A 22,919-nucleotide genomic window follows, 5' to 3' on the forward strand; every position below is an offset into this window, starting at 1 on the left:
AAAGGAAGAACTGAGAATGGAGTGGGGGCACGTGGGCAGGTTCTGGCCTGGAACTGAAGGGTAAAGGGGCTGTAGGAGAGTGCTCCAGCTGCTTTCCAAGGGGAGGAGAGTGTTTGGCTTGCTCGGGCAGGTGGCTTGGTTTGGTGGTAGCCATGTCTGGGAAAGCAGGGAGGCCTACCGCTGGAAATTAGATGTGTGGCTCTTTAGATGAGGACCTGCTCCATTGCTCTAGCAGGGCAGGTCCAATGAGAAGAGGCAGTCTGTAGTTTCAAGGCGTTTATTGTCATGGAGTAGAGGAAGAGAAAGGCAGAGTGGGGGTGAGAGTAGTTCCCTGGCCATGGTCGTGTGGAGAGACAGGGGAAGGGAATGCAGAGAGAGAGGGAGCTAGAGAGCAAAAGAGAAGCAAGCAGGAAGCAGGAGCAAGAGCAAGAGAGGGAGGAGGGGTCTAACAGCCGTTTTTCATAGTGGGCCAGGCCTACCTGGCTGTTGCCAGGTAAATGTGGGGGTGGAGTCCAGAGAGAATACCAGTAGTTTGAGGTGTTGCTCTATGTGACTAATGGCCACAGAATTATGGAACTGGGGCCTGGTGTCAGGAGCTTAGTGCCTGGGAACATGGCAAACAGGCTTTCTGTCTCTTGCAGAGTAATCTGCTGGGTCTCTGGGGTTTAAACCTAGCTCAACCAGAAAACAGGCTGCTGTTCACAGTCCCACACTGGGTAGTATAAGAAAGTGGGCCAAGGAAGCCATGTGGAGCAAGTCAGTAAGCAGCATTCCTCCACAGCCTCTGCAGGAGCTCCTGCCTCCAGGTTCCTACCCTGCTTGAGTTCCTGTCCTCAGTTCTCTTTGTGGTGAACAGAAATGTGGAAATATAAGCTGAATAAACCCTTTCCTCTCCAACTTGCTTTTGCTCATGTTGCCTATCACTGCAAGAGAAACACTAAAAATCAAGCAAACAAATGACAAAACAATACAAAACAAAAACTTCTGAAAGAGGGGGTGTAAACCTTCAGAGAATTCCAATGTTTTGTTCCTTTATGCATAGCTCAGGCTACACTCAGAATTGCCAGACTGAAGAAGGTGGCACTCACACACATAAAAAAAGGAGAAGATATGTTCAAAGTAAACAAACAATATAGGTTTTAAACAAATCCTCTTGCTGCTTGCCTTATAATAAGGTATAATGTTTACACCTCTTGAAATGTTTCTGAAATAATGAGTGTACAAATGAATTCAATTTTTTCAATAAAGAAATGTTCTCTCAATTTCAGCAATATCTATCCCTTGCAAATGATGTTTATTTCTTATATGTTGCTTTTATATATTGAATACTACAGAAATAATCTGCATTTGATTTAATATACTCAGTAACAGGGGCAATATAGAAGGAGAAATCCCACCTTCTAACACTCATCAAGACATTGTTACTTTCTGAAAACTCAAGTACAAATATTTGAATAATGTTATAGTCTTACTCCATTATATATGCCTAATCTGATACATTTTGACCTCAGGGAGTATATATAGCACCATTCTTTCCAATTCTTATTATTTCCCAAATCAGAGCCATGTCCCACCCCAGGTAGGGTATAGTAAATTAGTAAACTATCAAACCCAATGTTTTATCATGTTTTTTATTGATCACCCTCTCATTTTCTATGGTAAATACAATAAAAGAACTCCAGAGATGGCCTAATATATGAGATCTGTGAATCTTTTATGCTTTATGAAAAACATGGATTGGGGAGATATCATCAAGGTATAGAATTGAAAATGTAGGAATTATCTTACATAACCTCAGTGGGCCTAATTCAGTAACACGAGTCCTTTGAAAAACTAGACTCTGTGTGAGAGAGGAAAGTGATACAGGAATAATCAGAGTGAGGAGGTGGGTCCAAAGAGTAGAAAACTATATGCAAAGATTGCGTGCTACAGACCTGTGGTTTTTCTTCACCTAAAAACTTCTAAAGTAGAAGAGATCTTCATTTCACAATAACCATAAGTGATAATTATTAAAAGCATGACTCTGGAGGCAAGGGGGAGTACCTTCTCAGAGGCAAGAGGGAGGGTGAATGGGGTGAGGAACTGTGAGAGGGACTATGAGAGGGCAATGACAGGAATGCAAATATATAAAATTAATTTTAAAAAGATCAACTTCAGAAATCTCATGAATGAAAATCAAATTGCAAAACAATAATACTAAGGATTTTTAAAACGAAGAAAAAGCATAACCCTTTCTCTGTAATGAAATTGTATGAATTCCAACCAACAAAAAACATGCTGGAAACAAATGCTTACAGTTGGGTTAAATAGCTGGAAGTTGGAAGAACAGCTATAGAAAAACAGAAGTTCTCACCGCAAAAAAAAAAATCACATTCTATTTTGAAAGGGAAATATCTGTGCTTAGGTTAGGAGAAAATAATTCTCTATGTGGACAGGGTTGACAGCAAGTATATGTTTGAGATAAATCTTACAAAATGAGTAGAACATACATGAGTAAGAATATTTTAGGAAAAGAGTGGCATGAACACTCAAAGATGTCAAATTGGTGACGTTTCTATAAACATTTTACTAGTTCCTCAGCTGGGGTGATGATCTGAGGGAGGATAACTGTGGGTGGCAGTAGAGACTAGAAGTTTGTACTCTTCTGGGGTAGCTATTTTTCTATGTCTAGCTAAGGATTATTTTAAAGTCTCCAAATTGGGGTATAAGCAGGAGAAACAAGCAAGGGAGTTTGTAAGACATATACAATCAAGACTTGAAAATTGATTAAATACAAAATCTGAAACAGCTTGCTCAATCCTATCTTCAACTCTTCCAGAAGACTCCATGAGCTCCACCTAAGGTTTGGCTGTGGGTCTCCATATCTGTTTCCATAAGATGCTGGATGAAGTCTCCCAGGAGACAGTTATGATAGGCTCTTGTTTACAACAATAACAAAGTAACATTAACAATGTTGGGGGTTGGTTCTGACACATGGGATGTGTCTCAAGTTCGGCCAGTAATTAGTTGGCTGTTCCCTCAATCTCTGCTCCATCTTTATCCCTCCACATGTTATAGGCAGAACAAATTTTGGGTAGAAGGTTTTGTGGTGGTTGATGTCCCCATCCCTCTACTAGAAGTACCACCTAGCTGCAGGAAGCAACCACTTCAGTTTCCATATCCCCAGCTGCTAAGAGTCTCGGCTAAGGTCACAAGAAGACCTACAGAGTCAACTAATCTAGACCCTTGGAGGCTCCATAGACTGACCCCACCAACCAAAGAGCATGCAGGGGCTAGACCTAGGACCCCTACATTATTGTAGCATATATGCTGCTTGATCTTCATGTGGGTCCCCTAACAATTGAAACATAGGCTTCTCTGACTCTGTCTACCATTGGATCCCTTTCTCCTAACTGGATTGCCTTGTATAGCTTCAGTGAGAGAGGATGCCCTTAGATCTGCTTTGACTTGATGTCCCAGGGTGGGCTGGTACCCAAAGAGACCTTACTTTTCTCCAAGGAGAAAGGGAGGAGGTAATAGGGAGGGATTTGTGAGGGCAGAACTGGGAGGAGAGGAGGAAGGGGGCTTTGATCAGAATGTAAATTAATTAATTAATGAAAATGTCAGAAAATGATACATAAATGACTTTGAAATTTCAATTAAACAAAAATCTAAAGAAGATTGACTGGATTTCTGGATTTATTGTGTGGTATATTTTTATATATCAAACCTGATACATGAAACTGGAGGTACGTCTGACCTTGAACACTTAAGAATCAAATGGAGCGAGGATGAAAACATAGTTCAATGATTAAGAGCTCTTGCTGCTCTTGTAGAGAACCTGGGGTTGATTCCCAGCATGTCTCATAGCTCAAAATCTTTTGTAACTTCAGTTCCAGTGAATTTGATGCCTTCTTCTGATCTCCAGGGGCAGCAAATACACACATGGTACACAGACATACATACAGGAAGAATCCACATAAAGTAATGTACTTAAATCCTTGTTCATGTCTTGTTTAGGTGACCATGTTGTTAAGGCTTCATTGGTATAGATTCCCTGAGAGTGGGAGAAAACAGTCCTCCAGAAGAAACAGGCCTCCAACTGTTTATCCAATATAAAGATGTCAGAACTAAAATCATATACACACAAGTAACATTATATGGATTGTGAATATCATATTATATATTTAGGAATATGTATGTAACAATAATTAAAGAGACAAGAGCTGGAGTACAGGGGAAAGGCTGGATAGAACAGAGGGAAAGGGGAAATGATATAATTATATTTTAATTTTAAAGAGTAGAAATATACAATAACAACTAAATTAAATAAACCAATTTCATATTTAGGAGAAAAGTCAAATGGGGGAAGAACGCTTAAACCATTTCCAAAGATAACAGGAAGAAAAAGCTGAAAATTCTTTAAAATTCTGGAGGATGTAAGGGGCCACATGTAAGCAGAAGAGGAACCAGGAAGAGACTGAGGTTCAGCTGGCAGAGTAGGGAGAACTCAGGAAAGAGTGGATCCAGGACCTGGGAAAGAAAGGATTCTAAGAGAGAAGAATGAGACATGGTGACTCCTTGTCTTAGTTTGATTTTTACTGCTGTGAACAGACACCATGACCAAGGCAATTTTTATAAAAACAACATTTAATTGGGGCTGGCTTATAGGTTCAGAGGTTCAGTTCATTGTCATCAAGGCAGGAATATGGCAGTGTGCATGCCAGCATGGTACAGCAGGACCTGAGAGTTCTACATCTTCATCCAAAGGCAAACAGGAAAAGACTAGCTTCGAGGCAGCTAGGAAGAGGGTCTTAAAGGCCACGCCCACAGTGACACACCTACTCCAAAGCTACAACTCCAAATAGTGCCACTCCCTGAGCCAAACATATTCAAACCACTACACTCCTCTTAATCAGACCCCATGTCACAGTAAAAAGATCCACAGCTTAAATATCACAATCAGTAATGATGTGCACACGTGGACACATCAGCCAAGTGCATGTTCTTTGGTACCAATTAGTCTGAAAGGTCAATTCCATTCTATTTTCCATCTCTAACTGTACTGAGTTAAATTATCCAATCTAGCCCACCAAAGTGTTAAGAAAATGTTGAAAAGCTAAAATCACAAGCTACTGCAAAAACCACAAAATGCTCTAGCACTTAGCTCCCTAGGAAATGGAGCACTACAGAGTCTAATGGATTTCCATTTTTTCCCCGAAGAAATATATGACACTTAAGATAAGGCACATACTTATCTTATTGCTTCCACCATGTTAGAAGAATGTCTTGCTTTATGTAAAAGCAATCTCTCCCATCTTATTCTTTAAAATGTTCTCATTCAGCTCAAACTCAGGAGGAAAAATATCTGGTTAGAATCTGTGGGCCTCAGCTCTTCAGCATGGCCATGACAGCTGCAGTAAAGCTGCAATCTAAACTTCCATTTAGAACTCTGATAGAACACTGACACCACTTTCCAGACTGTGTGAAAAATAAGTCCTCTCATATTGCACCATTTTGGAAAATGCAAATGGATACCATGCCTTGTTGGGAATTTAATAGCAACTACCAAAATTATGAATGTTTTGACCTTTTGACCCAAGAATCCAATTTCAGGGAATGTATCCTAAAGATGCACTTATACATAAAAGAAATGTATTATGTATAGCATTATGTGATGGGATAATCAAATTCTGGAAACAATTTTTTGTACCAAAGGTAATGATTAAATATTGTGCAGGGTAATGATAAAAATGGCTTCAGTCATATGGAAGGATCCCAAAAGAAATGACAAGATCATACAGAGGTATTTTATGTAAGTGATGAAATAATATACTACTGTGACTGTATTTGCAGGAAGAGCAATAGAAGAATTTACAAACTACAAATAACTATAGGTCTTCCAGGTTGCAGTGGGGGAAGGAATAGTCAGAGACAGGGTGAGGATGAGACTTCTTTGAAAAATAACATTGTAACAATTCTTGGCGGATTTCTCAAAATCTATTTTGATTATAGTCACCCCTCCTCCCCCAAATCCCCCCACATACATTCCCACCTCCATACCCATCAAAGTGCCTTTTTTTCTTTCATTTCAATACCCATAGAGTCTGTTGTGTTGTCCAAATATTCTTGGGTGTGCTGCAATCCTTTGGAACACAGTGGACCTACTATGTGCTGCAATATTAAAAAACAAAAAACTAAACAAACAAAAAATAAAGCTCATTTCCAGAAGCTGTTAGGTGCCAATAGCATCTTATAGGGGTGGCACTCCATCCTCCCTCCCCTCTCTACACTGGGATTTTGCCTTACTTGAGCTAGGGCAGGTATTTGCATGGTATACCAACCACTGTTACTTCATATGTGCAGGTTCCCTGTTACATCCAGAAAACAGATTTATTACAGTCACTTACCACTTCTGTCTTTTACATTCTTTCCTCCTCTTCAATGATGATACCTGAGCCTTAGGAGGATAGAGGTATGATATAGATGTTTAATGTAAGACTGAGCATCCCAGTCTCTTAAGTCTGTGCACCTGGGACAGCCTGTCATATCTATTATAAAAAGAACATTTTCTGATGAGAGTAAAGGCATTTTTTGTCAAGCCTAAAAACTTAAGTTTGAGTCCCACAACCCAAAGTAGAATAAGAAAATTGAGCCCTACCAATGGGAGGAGAGGCCCTTGCCCCAGTGTAAGGGAATACCAGGACAGGGATGTAGGAGTGGGTAGGTAGGTAGGGGAACACCCTCATAGAAGCAGGAGGAGGAGGAGGGATGGGAAAAGGGTGTCTGGGGAGGGGGAACTAGGAAAGGGGATAACATTTGAAATGTAAATAAAGAAAATATCCAACAATAAAGGAAAAAGAAAGTTGAGCCCCGAAAGTTCTGAGCTCCATCGCTTATGCACACCCCCACACACTACACCATACCACACCTCCCCCACCCTCAATAAAATTTTTTAAAATTTAAAAAATTGAATATTCTGTTGCTGTAATTCCTTAGGGGGGGGGTCTATCCCTCCTTCCAGGATTCCAAAAACAAACTCAGGTAAAATTCAACCAACGTTCACTCTGGGGAACCAATTAGTCCATCTGGCTTCCTGGCAGAGCATAGGTTATATACAGGAATCTGTGTGCTCTCCCCCAAAAAGCCACAGTGCAAAGTCTTTACCCAGCAGGGATGATGGCTTCTCTACAGTCAAATAGATGAAGTACCTCCCTCTAGTCCTTTCCCACTACATCCTCTAGCCCCATGCACAAACCACAAAATCATGTGTAATTATAGAAGAATTGCATAAGGCTAGTTGGGAAGAGTAACTGGATACTCAGGGAATGGTCCCATGTCTCAGCATGCCCTCCTTCTATGAAGAAAATTGAAGAGTCAACAGGACCAACCATGATCCTCTGTGTACAGGCCCAGCAGGACTCCTAAAGATGGTAGCAGTTGGCTCAGAAGATAGTCATGGACAACATATTACAACCAAATTTGATTGTCTGTCTTATTTATTCATTCCTTTACTTATCTGCCATCTATTTTTTTTTTGTTTGTTTGTCTGAGACAGAATATTACTATGCAGCCATTTCTGTCCTAGAACTCACTATGTAGACCAGGATGGGTTCAAAGTAACAGAGATCTACCTACCACTGCCCCAGAGTGCTGGGAATAAAACAATGAACCACCATGTCCAGGCCATCTAATGTTTTAATAACTAGGAAACTAACTATCTTAACACTAGACCTATAGGTTCAAAACTGTTTTATTTCACAGGATTAAAAGGGCCTTTCAATAAATCTATAATCTAAGAATCAGTCTGCAGTTACCCAATATAAAGTTATTTCTGATTTAAATTTTATGATAGAGACACTTGGTATTATTTTCCACCACAGACTAAGTCAGGCAGTATTTTTTGAAGCAGAGAAAATTATCTTCTGAGTGTTTTAGCATTTAAGGGAAATAATGTAGAAATATGTCGATCCCTATCTTGCTATCTCTTAACCCTTCTTTCCACACAGCAATAGCAAATATGATCCATGACACAGTGTAGCTTTACAACTGGTTTATTTATGCAAGCTTTGATCACCCCTGTTACATGAACATCACAAAAGAACAGTAGTATTCACTTGAGCATTGCATGTTCAATATACAGACATGATGGAAACAATGCCTTCTTTCTTGTATTTTTACTGTAAAATTCTGTTAGATCCAAAAATTTGTGACATGTTTCTCTCTGTGGCACAACAGAAAATACATTTGAAAGCCATTACAAGCACTCTAATCCAACACCACCTCAAATTTCAAGTCATTACATTTTTTCCCCTTAGAGCATTTCTCCCACAGGTTGTAGTATGTCTTTCTCTATTCAACATCATACAAAAACATCACCCATGCCTTCCCTCCCATTTTTTTCTCTCTCCTACTTTAACCTAAATTCTTCTTTTATGTTGGTCAGTCATGAAGTCCCTATATCTATTTGTGTCAACTTCATCGATGGCAGAAAAGTTAAGTATAGAAGCAACATAAATTGAGTCAGACAATATATAGCATTTTAGTAAACAACATTGAAAATTCTAGTGTATATTACATGCACTCTGTAGCATCCTTTGTATCATCACGGGCACAGTTTAGTATATTTCAATACTGGCAATTGGTCACAATCATTGCTCCTTATTATGCCTGCTTTCCACTCTTTGCCCAGTGAGTGTTAGTCTCATGGCTTAAATACTCAGTCCATTGCTTTTGCTCTAAGACAGTCTCCTTAAAGCCCATGTGTCCTTTGTAGCACCAGTCGGCATTCTCACTTTCTGTATGTGGCAAGGTGTTCCAGGCTCATCTTGCCTTTTCCAGCCCCAAGACTTGGCACCAGCTACCCTCCAAGGAGCCCTGGTTCCTATTCATAGGAGAATAGTTTAAGGAGCCAATATCTGGGCACCAGGTAGAACATACAGATTTTTCAGAATGCAACTGCTTTTGGGTCAAGTGACTATAGAGACCACTTAGGCTATTGCAGCAACACAGCAAAAAACTTCCAGGGCAAAAACTCACCTTTTCCAAATTTTATTTTACCAACAAAAATATTCTATACTATACTATATATTGTCAATACCCAATTTAGGCATTCAGATTTCACTGTTGATATTTGCTTAGAAGTTTCTGTTTTGTTCTTCATTTTGCTTCCTCAACCATGAATCCTAAATCTTGTTCTAAACTGTAGAAGTTCAAACTGTGTCAGGCCCAGAAAGTCAAATACTGTGTAATCACATTTATATGTGTAACCTGAAATAGCCAATTATACACGCATAGAGTATTGTGGTGCTTACTAGGGTGGGAGAAATGGAGAAATATTGGTGAGAGCAAACAGCAATTTCCTTAGACAACAGCCAAAGAGCTTTAAGATTCATTTCAAAGTACTACAGTTAAAATTTTTGTGATGGTAGATCCCTTTAATCTCAGTACTCAGGAGGCAGAGGCAGGTGGATCTCTATGAATTTGAAGCCAGTGAGTTTCAAGACATCCAGGGGACACATATAGACCCTGTCTCAAAACAACAACAACAACAAATGGGTATTATACATTTCAAAACTGTAAATGATAGTAATAACAGAATCAAAATCAACTGTAAATATTCACAAATATGGAAACAGTCACATCGGACAAATAAGCAGGGGCTTGAGAGACGGCTCAGAAGTTTCGTGTACATGCTTCGCTTCCACAGGAACAGAGTTGCAGATACCCAATTCCCAAGGCTCATGAATGCATGTGACTCTAGCTTCATGGGATGTGGCATCATCTTCTGGCTTCTGTAGGCACTGCAGCCACATGCACAAACCCAGACATAAACACACACATATGCATATAATTAAACGTTGTAATTTAAGAAACAAGATTCAAATGCTTTTGGTTACAAACTTATCTACCCTTATTTGGATTTTGATGGGAAGTCAGTATTATTACTTCTTTAAACAGAGTTTTCCAATATAGAAAATTAAAATAATATAAAATTTAGAATCTATTCATAACACATGGGGGCATGGGGAAGTCTACTGTTTATTTCAAAATTCAAATTTAAACGATATCCTTGTATATCAGGAAACTTTATCTCTAAAAACAGGTCATAGAACACCAGAGACAGACAATCGATTAATGAAAACACTGATTTCTAAGGGTTTTTCAAATGGTCATAATTAGCATTTTCATAGGTCTAAATAGAGTCTTGTATTACTTTATTTGAGCCCTTGAATGCAGGTATTTTTCTATCATAACTCTTTTACTGCTGTTATTGATTTACTTTGCCCCTGGGTGGTACAGAGCAGTGAACATTAATTTTTCAGTGATTCTTAGATACATACAGACCAGCTCTGCTGCCAGACTGCACTATTATTTCAAAAATCTTTCAAGGCAGCACAAAATATCAGAAAACATAATACAAATCTGTATCAAAAATGAATAGGAAAATTTTACCAACATAAATTTTAAACTTTCTATGCAATAAATTCTTGTGGGTTAACTGCTATAAATTCTCCTAAGTTTTCACCAGCTGTACTAGCTAGTTTTGTGTCAACTTGACACAGGCTGTAGTTATCACAGAGAAAGGAGCTTCAGTTGGGGAAATGCCTCCACAAGATCCAGCTGGAAGGCATTTTCTCAATTAGTGATCAAGGAGGGACGTCTCCTTGTGGGTGGTGCCATCTCTGGGCTGGTAGTCTTGGGTTGTTTCTATAAGAGAGCAGGCTGAGCAAGCCAGCAGAAGCAAGCAAGCCAGTAAAGAACATCCCTCATGGCCCCTGCATCAGCTCTTGCTTCCTGACATGCTTGAGTTCCAGTCCTGACTTCCTTGGTGATGAACAGCAATGTGAAAGTGTTAGCTAAATAAACCCTTTCCTCCCCAACTTGCTTCTTGGTCATGATGTTTCTGCAGGAATAGAAACCCTGACTAAGACACCAGCTGTTCTTTGTGCTGGAGATGAAACCCAGGATAGCATGTGTACTGCCACATAGACACCTTCCCAGCTTCATATCTTAAAATTGTTGATATGTTAGAAACAAAATAGATGATCATAAATTCTAGTGTTTATTCCTTTGCTTCATATTATATGCTCCACAAAATTATTTTTATATCACAAAAAATATTTCCCTGCTAATATAAACACAAAATATGCAGACATGCATTAACAAAAAAATTTCATGCATATGCCCAAATCTTTGCATGGATATAAAATATACCATGGCTGATCCCCAAAGTTTACATTCTCTGTTTACTGCACAGCTACCACAATCACAGCATAGCCCAGTTTCAAAAATGTAAATGTAACTCAAAGCATAGTTTATACGGTTTTTACCAGGTAAGCCCTCCCCAAATTAGTAGCATTTTAGTTTAGAATGCCAAATAAAAGTCCAAGCGTGGAGAAAAAGTGAACACACTAACACACACCCATAAACACACATTTTTTTTTGTTTTTTGTTTTGTTTTGTTTTGTTTTTTTGGGGGGTTCTTTTTGTTGGTTTTTTGTTCTTTTTTTGTTTTTTTTTTGTTTTTTGTTTTTTTGTTAAAACAAAGGCACACTGGGACTGGAGAGGTGGTTCAGTCACTAAAGGCTAGGCTCATAAACAAAAGAAAAAAGCATACTTGACAGCAAATCCTCACCTTTAAGCACCACATACAGACACACACAGTGTGAATTCCATGTAAAATGAAGAACTTAGAACATAATAAAAATAACAATAATAAAGTAAAACCCCAGAAAAGGACACAGGATGGGAGACAAATGGGTGAATTTAAAACTATGTGAGTAATAGCAATGGCAAATAGAAGCAGGAGTTTGGGAAAACCAAAATAAACCCTCTAAAACAAAGAAACAACTTTTCAAAAAACAGCCTCAAGACAAAGTAATACAGTTCAATAGTAGAATACTTATCATGTACAGGGCCTTGAGTTCAATGGCCTGAATCACAAAAGGAAATAAGTAAATTAAATAACAGAAAAATAACCAAAACATTATAAGATATCAAAGAAAGATTGTAAATAACATAGGTCTATATTTTAAGTATCCATTTTATAAAAATATGAATGTGGACTAATATAGTTTTTAAGTAAACTACACATGGAATTTTCTCCTCTGCTTCTTTGCTATTACTTGCCTTCCAATTTTTTACTATAGAAATAAGAAAAGAATGAATTTTAATAACACATCAACACATATTAACAGGAAATATATGCATTAAAATACTGAAACAGCTTTGGAGTGATTGAATTGCCATTTCTTATGAATTAATGCATCTCCAGGAATTTTCCAAAAATAACTTTTAAAAAACAGATTCCTAGGATTTATAGACAATTTAGTTCCACTCTAGAAGTGACAGTGGCATGTTTCTGTATCCATGTATGTGTATGTCTAGGTCCACCAAGCACAGAGTCTAGCAAAATAGATATCTAAAACCTGTTTCAGATTGGTGACATTTTTGTGAATTTTAGTCTCTTTGCATTTTTTTTCCTATATTCTCTGGATGTTCTTGAACCAGTGAATGAACATTTTAAATTTAAATGACTTAAAACAATTTTGTTTTCACTAGAATAATATTTATCCGAATTTCTATATGTAGCCATAGTTATGGTTAGAAGTAAACAGAAATTAAGCTAAACTTTCTCAATGGCAAGGTTAAAGGTGGCCTTTATTCATATTTTATTCCATGTTGCTTTGTTCTCTTTATGCAGTGTCTAGTGGGCAAGAAATGTTCTCATTCCCTTTAGCAGCAGAAAGGAAACTGTGTGTAAATTCATTAAATCACAGATATGTCCAATTGTGTAAAATGCCTCCAATTACCTTTTTTTCCTGGAATTGCTTACATCTGAAACACACATTTCGCCAAGAGAAGTTCATCACATTACACTCATCACAGTACCAGTCCCCAGGTCTTTGAATGACACTATACTTACTATACTCAGAGGGGTCAGCTCTTGGTCTGAACTTATGAGGAAGGAGATTCCTGCGGTGGAATTGGGTACCTCTCCAGCTAGCTCTAGAACAGCTCAGGGCAGGAACTGTAGAAACCTGTTCTACCTCTGCTGCTGCCACTTGGGAAACAAGTAGAGGCTGGACTGAGCTAGAGGACAAATTAAGAGGTGCCAGTGGGAGAGTCTGAGACCAAGCCCCCCAGATTTCAGAGGAAGAATCCTCATTTCGATTTGTTCTTACAGAAAACCTATTTTCCTCATCAAAAGGAACTGGAGGAGCAGCAGTGGAAGCACTTTGGCCTGGAAGCCTCAGTGGCTCTCTCACAGTCCAGTCATATCCCCCATCTCCAAGGGGCACAACACTGCCTAATGGATATGACCCGGTTCCCTGGGCCTCGTCTTTCCTTCCTTCCTGACTTTGAAACGGAGTTCTTACCAAACTAAAAGGCAAACTAAAAGCAATCTGTGAGAACAGATTGCTCCCCTTGTGCTCGATTAAGGTCTGTGAGTCCTTGTTGGAGTCGGAACTCCTCCATGGCCTTTTCCTCTTGATTTTTATCCCTTTGTTTTTGTACCATCCCTAACAAGGCGTTAATGAACAACCTCTGCTCCTCTAGCTGATCCTGCATTGTCTTTACCTTCTCTCTGTACTCCTGGCACCGCTTCTTAGCTAAGCTCCGGCCCAGAGCCAGGGCACTCCAGGCACAAGATTTCTTCAGACTTCTGGGTATCGCTGAGTCAGTCACGATGTTCAGCAGCTCCCCTTCCACAGCGTTCCAGGACTTACACAAGTGAATCCTATCGAAGAATCTACTAGGCCCAGTTTTAACTATTTGTTCATTTACAAAATCTACAACTTCCTGGTGGTAAAAACCACAGGTTGGGTCCTTAAAATTAATAGCCATTCTAAGAATCCCTCGCCCAGCTTTTCCGCCTTAGAGAACTAACAATAGAGTGTGATTGTTGAACTTGTGGGGTCTTCTCTATACCCTTACAATAGTCGTTCGCCACCTAGTGGCCTGGGAGTCTATCTGTCAATCCCAAAGTAGCTACTTACAGCTATTATTTGACCACAGAGTTTAAGGTTCATGAACTTAGCAGGTGTAAGGTACATAAAACAGAGTTAAAACACAAAGCAGAGTTGGGGGTGGAGTTTGGGAAAGGAGGTTGTGGGGAGGGACTAGGAGGAGTGGAGTTAAAACATGGATACAAAATTCCTCATCGTATGATGTAATAAGAAATGCACAACCTTATTGAAATCACGATAATAAAATCTAGGGTTTAGCTCTAATAAACAGTTTAGAAGAATCTGATAAGTGCCGCGCTAAAATGCTAGGCTAACTAGACAATCCACCACCAGCGGAGTAAGGTGATTCTATAAATAAATAGGGTTTTCCAACAAGGCAGCTATGTGAGAATATAGCAAGAAGAAATTGAAAACTATCAAACAAATGGCCAACCTTAGCCTCCCTTATCTGTTTCCTAGTCAGTAAATGAAAAGAAAATATATTATGACAATCTGGAATGCAATTGTCTAGACAAAGAGATAACGTGCATATTTTATTATATTCTTTTTTCAAGGTTAAAAACTATAGCCAAACATAAAATAATTTTAATAGGTATAAATGATTAAATATTTTTTGAAGGAAAGAATTGAATCCTGAGGTGGGTAAAAACAACCTCAACTTTATATTTGATCATTCAATATGAAACCACAATATTTTGCCAATGAGCATATGGGCATTTTGGTTCTTTGTAGATTTTCTAAAATGTATTGTTAAAAGAAACTTCTATATGTGAACAGATTTTTATTTATTTATTTTATTAGATATTTCCTTTATTTACATTTCAAATGTTATCCCCTTTCCTAGTTTCCCTTCTGAAAATTACCTATCCCCTCCTGCCTCCCTCCCCGTGTTCACCAGCCCACCCACTCCCACTTCCTGGCCCTAGCATTCCCCTATACTGGGGCATATAACCTTCACAGAACCAAGGGGTTCTCCTCCCATTGATGACTGACTAGGCCATCCTCTGCTACATATGCAGGTAGAGCCATGAGTCCCATGATGACTTTTCTTTGGTTGGTGGTTTAGTCCCAGGCATCTCTGGAGATACTGGTTAGTTCATATTGCTGTTCCTCCTATGGGGCTGCAAACCCCTTCAGCTCCTTAGGTACTTTCTCTAGCTCCTTCATTGGGGACCCTGTGTTCAGTCCAATGGATGGCTGTGAGCATCCACTTTTGTATTTGTAATGCACTAGCTGAGCCTCTCAGGAGACAGCTAATCAGGCTCCTGCCAACAAGTGAATAGATTTTTGAAGAGGCTTTGGTGGTTTCCTGATGTCAGTAGGCCAGCCCTTTGCCATGTTGGCAGGGGGGCAGTAGGTGACAACACAGCAGGGGACACAAGAGGCAGTCTAAGCATTAAGTCCTCAGTGGCTAGTTTGAATCTTCTGGCACATGGCTGAGAAAGAGCTAGAAGGGATAGGTGCAGGAAAAGTGAAAGCAAAAGTATGCTTGCTCCCATAGAGCTTGCTGAAGCCTGAGAGCCCTCATTCAAATGCCTGAAGGCTTCCTTGGAGGTGTGAGAGGATGAATGTCTTGCTGCTACCTAAAGGACAATAATAACTGAGTATCTTCCCACTAAGATGCCAGAGCTATCTGTCAGAAATGCTGAGTATTGCTTCCTAGTTTTTCCCAGTAAATCTATCATTCAGCAACTGTAGTGATATAGAATTGAGTTTTCATATAAATTGCAGTGGCATGAGGCTTACACGATATGTGCATAACAACAATTAAAGGAACCACGAATTTGAGAAACAGCAAGACAGGGTACATGGGAGGTGTTGGAGAGTGGAAAAGGAAGGGGGAATTGATGTAATTATAATTTTTAAAAATGGTCAGATATAAAAACAAATAAATCAAGGTTTTACTGTGAAAGAAGAGAAGGAGCAAAAGAAGGAAACAGCAGAAAACCTCTTAGCTGGTTGTTTTAGGTAGCCCTCTTACCTTATTACCTGTCATTGGACTTTAACTGAGGCTATTCTCATATATTCGCATATGTTTGTGAGGAGTCCCACAATGGGATTTTTATAAACATTTTTTGCCCTACCTTTTTATTTTGTAATGTAGAATAATTATAAAGCCAAATTTGGAGGGAGAAAAAGGAAGGGGAAATGATATAATTATATTAGAATCTTCAAAAATCAAAATAAATAAAATTTAAAAGTCGAATGAAAAAGTATAGTTACGAAAGTAAACATAGTAAAAGAAATGTGAACTATTTTGCCATAAAATTTGATAGATAATACCTTTTCATATGTCAGTGGGTGTTTGATGATTTTCTAGGTTTATCTCAATGTGTCTTTATTAAAATGGAATTTTAATAAAGAATTTTTATAAAAGATTTTTATTTAATAAAAGACTTCTTTTAATAAAAGATTTATTTAATAAAACAATTTTAATAAAAAATTTAATAAAATCAGTTTTATACAAAATTAATTTGTCTCTCTTCTGTTTGTTATGTATTATAGCTATTTTGCTTAGACACTGAAAATTTTTAAATCACATATTATTCAGAATAATCACATCTATCTATTTTTGTCTCTGCTTCCCAAGTGCTACGATTAAAGACAAGGACGCAACACTAGGCCAGGTTTGACCTTATTTTTAAGTGTGATTGTTGCTATATCGTTCTAAAAATAAATCTTTACTTAAAAAAAAAGCAAGCATGTATGGAATTCTTGTGGTAATCATACTGATTATATTGATTTCTGAGATTAAAGGTGTCTACCACTATGCCCAGCTAGAATTATAACTTCATTAAAAGTTATATTATTACATTGACTCTTAGGTGCTATGATTTTGTAGTGATGTACCATTATTTTAGCATATATTGGTAAGCAAAATAAAACAGCAATGAATAATATTCGCTAGAAATACATTTTCATGTCAAAGATGTTAAAATACCAACAAATGTGCATTTACTTTTTTTCCTATATGACAGGTCTGTGATAATTGTTTTACTTATCAACACATTTTTACCCCCACTTAAAAATTGTTTTATAGTTTTAAAAAAATTTATGTGTATGAATATTTTGCCTGCCTATATGTCTGTGCACTATGTATGTACCTGGTGCCCAGAGAAGACATATGAAGGCATTAGGTCCCCTGCAATTTGTTATAAGCTACCATGTGGATGCCAGGAACCAAACCCAGTCCACTGGAATAACAGTGCTGCAAACTGCTGAGACATCTCTCTAGCCCTTTATCCTCACTATATAGAAGCAGTATCTGAGGATTACACAAAAACTTAAGTGCTTTGCAAACAGTGTGACACTAATAGACTACACACAGTGGAGTTAAGGAACAAACCCAGATCCCCCTGAATCCTGACCATATTCAGAATTGCTGTTTGCTTTCTTGTTTTGGGTATAAGATTCTTATTTGGCCTTTTTATTGTTAGAATCCCATGTAGCAATTTATACATGATTTTTCCTTGTCCTTTTCTAAATAATTCATAATGTTTAAAGTAATATCCTAGTTAATAATCCATCTGAAGATTTTATTTATTCACTTCTTAGAAGTCTTTATGGAATAAGGAGGCAGAAGCAAGTGGATCTCTGTGACTGTGAAGCCAGCCTGGTCTACAGAGCAAATTTCAGGATAGCCAAGGCTATCCTGAAAGAAACACACAAAGAAACCCAATCTCAAAAAACAAAAACACCCAAAAAAGTTAAAAAGACAAACGAGTAATTTACTTCGGAAATTCTTCATACAGACTATTGTTGGAGGATATTTGATCTTTCTGTGAACCCTGAAATTGTCTTTTCTGCTGAAAAACAAAACAAAACACTGTTTCTAGTTGTGGTGTGGCTCAACCTTAGTACACAGCTTTTTAAATCTTTCTGGCTGGAATACAGATATGCCCCTGGTGCACTCCTTTAACCCCAAACAATGAAGGTAAGTTTATTTTGTAGGAGGAAGCACTCATGTTTGAAAGTGATGTCTAATTGTGTAGCAGACAAAGTAACAAATCAGAAAAAGATTTAATATAATAGGATATGCCCAACTCTCAGGAGAAGAGAGAGAGGGGGCACTTAAGAGGGAGCAATACAGAGGGAGAGAGTAAAAGTAGGCAGTTTTACTGGCAGAGTTTTACAGAAACAGGTTTAAGAGAGTACAAGCTAGAAACAGGTAAAGACAGAACAAACCAGAGAATGATAATGAGTCAGAACATTAAAACAGATTGCTAGAGTTAGTATGAGGCCAAGCAGAACAATTCAGAAGCCAAGAGAGAGAAGCCATATTGAATCAGTCAGTTTGAGCCTGAACAGCTGAATCAATCCAGCCACCCACAGATCAGAAAGAACAAGAAAGGATGAACTTATTTATCAGTAAGTCTCAGAGGCTGAAAACATTCTAGGTCTAGATTAGATTGTACAGAGGCTAGAAGCTTCTAAAACTAGGCTTAGGTTATTAGTCAGAGCTACTAAGCCTCCAAGATGACAATTACATCAGGCAATGAAAAGATATGTTGTAGAGTATTTGTATACTAATATAATAGTATAGCTACATATTCTTCACCTTTCACACCTTCAATAGCTGTCTTATGCTTAATACTTTACCCATGTATCCATATACCCCCACCAGTGCATATATTTGAGTTTTTCCTGGCATAATCACAATCGTTTATATAATTCAAATATATAATTAAATTTCTTAAAAGGCAGGATAATTTTACAATACAAAGCCTGGTATTTTTGTCTTTTTCATAAATGTATTTGTTTTATTTTAAATGTATGAGTACTTAGCCTGCTTGTGTATATGTGCACCACGCATATGCCTGCTACCCATAGAAGTGCCAGATCCCCTAGAGTTGTAATTATGAGAGGTTGTGAGCCATATCTCTGGCTTGACACTACTGTCCTCTAAGTAAGGTGGAAGGTTTCTTTGTGTCAAATGCCTCTTCACATTTTCTATGATTTTTCTCCTATGTTTTTATAAGTTTTGTTTGAAGATGACATAGATCTTTTATTTTGTGGGCTTTTAAAGTTCTGTTTTAATCTTTGAGTCTCTCTTATGTATTGATCATGTAATTTTCATTTTTAATATAGAAAGGTTTTTGTTCCTCCTGATTGTTGGTCATTATGGGTCTGGCTGCATGAGCCAGTGGTGATTTTTAAAAGAATTTCCATCACTAACACTACCACGACATATTTGAATGCACGATCCCAAGGAGTGGCACTATTTAAAAGGATTAAAAGAATTAGGAAGTGTGGACTTGTTGGAGGAAGTGTATCCCCAGGATGGGCCTTGAGGTTTTAAAAGTCCATGCCATGACTGTGGACTCATAATTTCTCTCTTGCCTAAGGATCAGAATGTATCTCTTAGCTATTTCTCCAACAGCACAAAGGCCTACTATCAGCCTCATTTGCCTGCCACCATGCTTGCTGCAAAGTTGATAATGGACTAAACATCTGAAACTGCAAGCATATCCCAATTAAATGTTTTCTTTTTTAAGACTTGCCATGATCGTGGTGTCACATCAATAGAACAGTGACTAAGACAGAAGTTGGGGTCTATCTGTGATAATCCATGTTTCTGTTTGGAGGAATGTGGAATATAGTGTAACTTTGGGCTAGAAAATTGGTTGGGCACTTTATGTGAAGCCTAATGAGGAACATAAAAGGCAGTGGTGCTGCGAGTTATGTAGATTCAGAGAGGAGTATTAGCAAGTGACCTAAAAACTGTTCTTGGTATATTTTGGCAAAGAACATGGCAGATTTTGCCCTTGTGTGAAAAATCTACCTGAGGCTTAATTGAAGAGTGTGGGATTAATGGTGTTGACTCTGAGCTATGATTTTCACACAGAGGGTATAGGATGTGGCTCACGTGCCTAGTACATTAGTTCATACCACTAATCATAGCATTCAGGATATTAAAGAGGATTGCAAGATTGAAACTAGTATAGACTTCATTGTAAGATCATTAAATTGTCTGTAAGTTTTCTCTTAGTGGTGGCATGTTACTCTTTCTATATCTGCTAGAGCAAGCTGGAGAAAGAACTTTCAATTTACAAGGCAGGTTAAATATAAATTTCAACTTTTTAACACTCTGTGAATACATTTTGAAGTTTTTTTTTTTTTTTTTTTTTGAGAGTCAGGTTAACAATTTTTGTGAGGCTTTATTTTTTTTTATCTTAAATTATTTACTTACATTGTAGTTGTTGCCTCTCCCTCAGTCTGCTCTTCCACAGTTCCTCATCTTATTCCTTCTCCCCCTTGCCTCTGAGAAGGTGCTCCCCTCCCACTAGGCATCCCCCCTTCCCTGGGGCCTCAAGTGTCTCAAGGATTAAGCACATCTCCCACTGAAACCAGACCAAGTAGACCTCTGCTACATATATGTCAAGGGCCTTGGATCAGACCATGTATACTCCTGGTAGGTGGCTTAGTCTCTGGGAGCTCCCTGAGGTCTCCTCCATTGTTGGTGGGATTGCAAACTGATACAACCACTCTGGAAATCAATCTGGAGGTTCCTCAGAAAATTGAAATAGTTCTACCTCAAGACCCAGCTATACCACTCTTGGGCATATACCCAAAAGACACCACATGATACCACACAATGAAATGTGCTCCACCATGATTATAGCAGCCTTATTTATAATAGCCAGAAGCTGGGAACAACACAGATATCCCTCAACCAAAGAATGGATACAGAAATTGTGGTTCATTTACACAATGGAATACTATTCAGCCATTTGGAATACTATTCAGCCATTAAGAATGAGAACATCCTGAGTTTTGCAGGCAAATGAATGGAACTAGAAAATATCATCCTGAGTGAGGTAACTCAGACGCAAAAGAACATACATGGTATGAACTCACTAATAAGTGCATTTTAGCCAAAAATTACAGAATACCTAGTAAACAAGCTATAGACTGCAAGAAGTTTAACAAGCAGAAATGCTCAAGTGAGAAGGCTTCACTCCCACTTAGAAAGGGGAAAGAAACAAGGTAGAGGGAGGGAGGCACCTGGATAGGAGAGAGGAGGGGGAGGGGAAAAGGACAACAGGATCAGATGTGGGGGACAGGAAAGAAGCCCAGAGGGCCAAGAGAATGAATGGAAATAAGCAACTTCAGGGAGTGGGAGATAGGGGAAACCCTCTAGAGAGTACCAGAGACCCAGGAGTTGACACACTCTCAGGACTTAATGAAGGTGACCTTAGCCAACATGTTCAACACTGGGAAAAGAGAAAGCAAAGAGTCTACCTCTGGGAGATAGTGAGGTTTTAATTTTTAACAATAAAGGGCAAACTGTTCACAGATTTTTCCTTTGGCTTAATCACTTTTATGAGAACATTTTCTAATTTTAAAAATCTTTTTAATATAACATATTTTGATCATATTATTTCTCCTTCCCCAACTCCTCCTGGATTTTTCCCACCCCCTTGCATACCAAAATTCATGAGTCCACCTCAAAACCCCAAACAAAATAAAAATAATAAGACCAAAAAATAACAAAACAAAATTAAACAAAAATCACACAGAAAAACATGGTGTCTGTTTTGTGTTATCCATCTATTCCTGGACCTGGCACCTGCCGTGGGTTGTGGTCGATATACCAAGTGGCACTCCATTGGAGAAAAATGTTTTTTCTTCTTCCCAGCACAGAAACAATTTTTAGCTAGAATTTTCTTTTCTTTTCATTATTTGTTTTTAATATCATTTTGTTTTGGCCATACAGTCATTTGATATTGTACTGTGTCCCAAGGGGTGTGCTGTTTGTTGGTTGGTTTATTTGTTTCATGCTTGAAGTACTGGGCCTTAAGGCCTCATGCATTACAAGCAAGTACTCTAGTACCAAGCTGTATCTCTGGCACTTAAAAAGAAAACATTCTTTTAAATTCTGAGACTAGTCTTAGACAGTTCCTCTGGCTGCCATTCATCTAGATCTGTAGCCTAGGCAGGCCTTAAACTTGACATCCTGTCTCCCATCTCTATCCTTTCGTGGTGCTAGAGAGTTTACCCAAGCTTCATCTATTCTAGGCAAGTCTGACTCCACTAAGGTACATCTCTAGACCTTCATTCTACATTCCTATTACATTTTCTATTAGAAATCAGAACAAACAACTGGGTCAGGTAATGTAGCCCTACCATCTCAGCTTCTCAGAAAGCTGAGGTGAGAGGAAGGAATTCTCATGATTGTTTGAATGCATAAGGGATTTCATTTGTATTTGGCCCTTAACAGTGTTTGGCTTACCAGGTAGTTATAGGATCAGGATAATTCAGCATCCTACATAATTTTTTGTATGGGAACCTCTATCTTGTTTGATATTCACAGCACTCAATTGTAAGGGAAGAATATATATCACTGCCTTCCCTGCTTTGGACTCTCTTTGTATATTATGTAATCTTTGTAAACTTTGTAAACCCTCAAGGCAGGAAAGTGGCCAGGCCCCCCTCTTAAGGAGCTCCAGCAGCCAGAACCTTCCCCCAGACCTCCCTATCATAACTGTAACAAAGGTCATCTCTAACTCCTCAGAAGTACCCTCCCCAGATTATGTTAATTTTAGGTGAAAAGTCTCCCTGGGGAGAGAAAACTAGTGGGAAATCAGAGAGTTATTGCAAAAGTTGCAAGTTACAGGAAGCCTTTTTTTGAGGCTGCTGAATGTCAGTAATTGAGTGTGGTAATTATTTCAGCACATAAACATATGCTATATGTTTTGACTAAATAAATATTGCTTAGCAATATATATTGGCAATCACACTGAAAAAATAAGTAATGAAATTAACTCTGCAAAAATTGTACGAGGGCTGGTGATATGGCTCAGTGAGTAAAAGGCACCTATTGCCAAAGCCAGGTAAGCCAAGTTCAATCTATTGGACCCAAATGGATGGTGGACACAGACAGATAATTATCATGTATTTCCACACCATGGAGTACAGACATATAAACACATTCTCTCTCTCTCTCTCTCTCTCTCTCTCCCTCCC

Source organism: Mus caroli, chromosome X (genome assembly GCF_900094665.2).
Source record: "Mus caroli chromosome X, CAROLI_EIJ_v1.1, whole genome shotgun sequence".
Classification (NCBI taxonomy): Eukaryota; Metazoa; Chordata; class Mammalia; order Rodentia; family Muridae; genus Mus; species Mus caroli.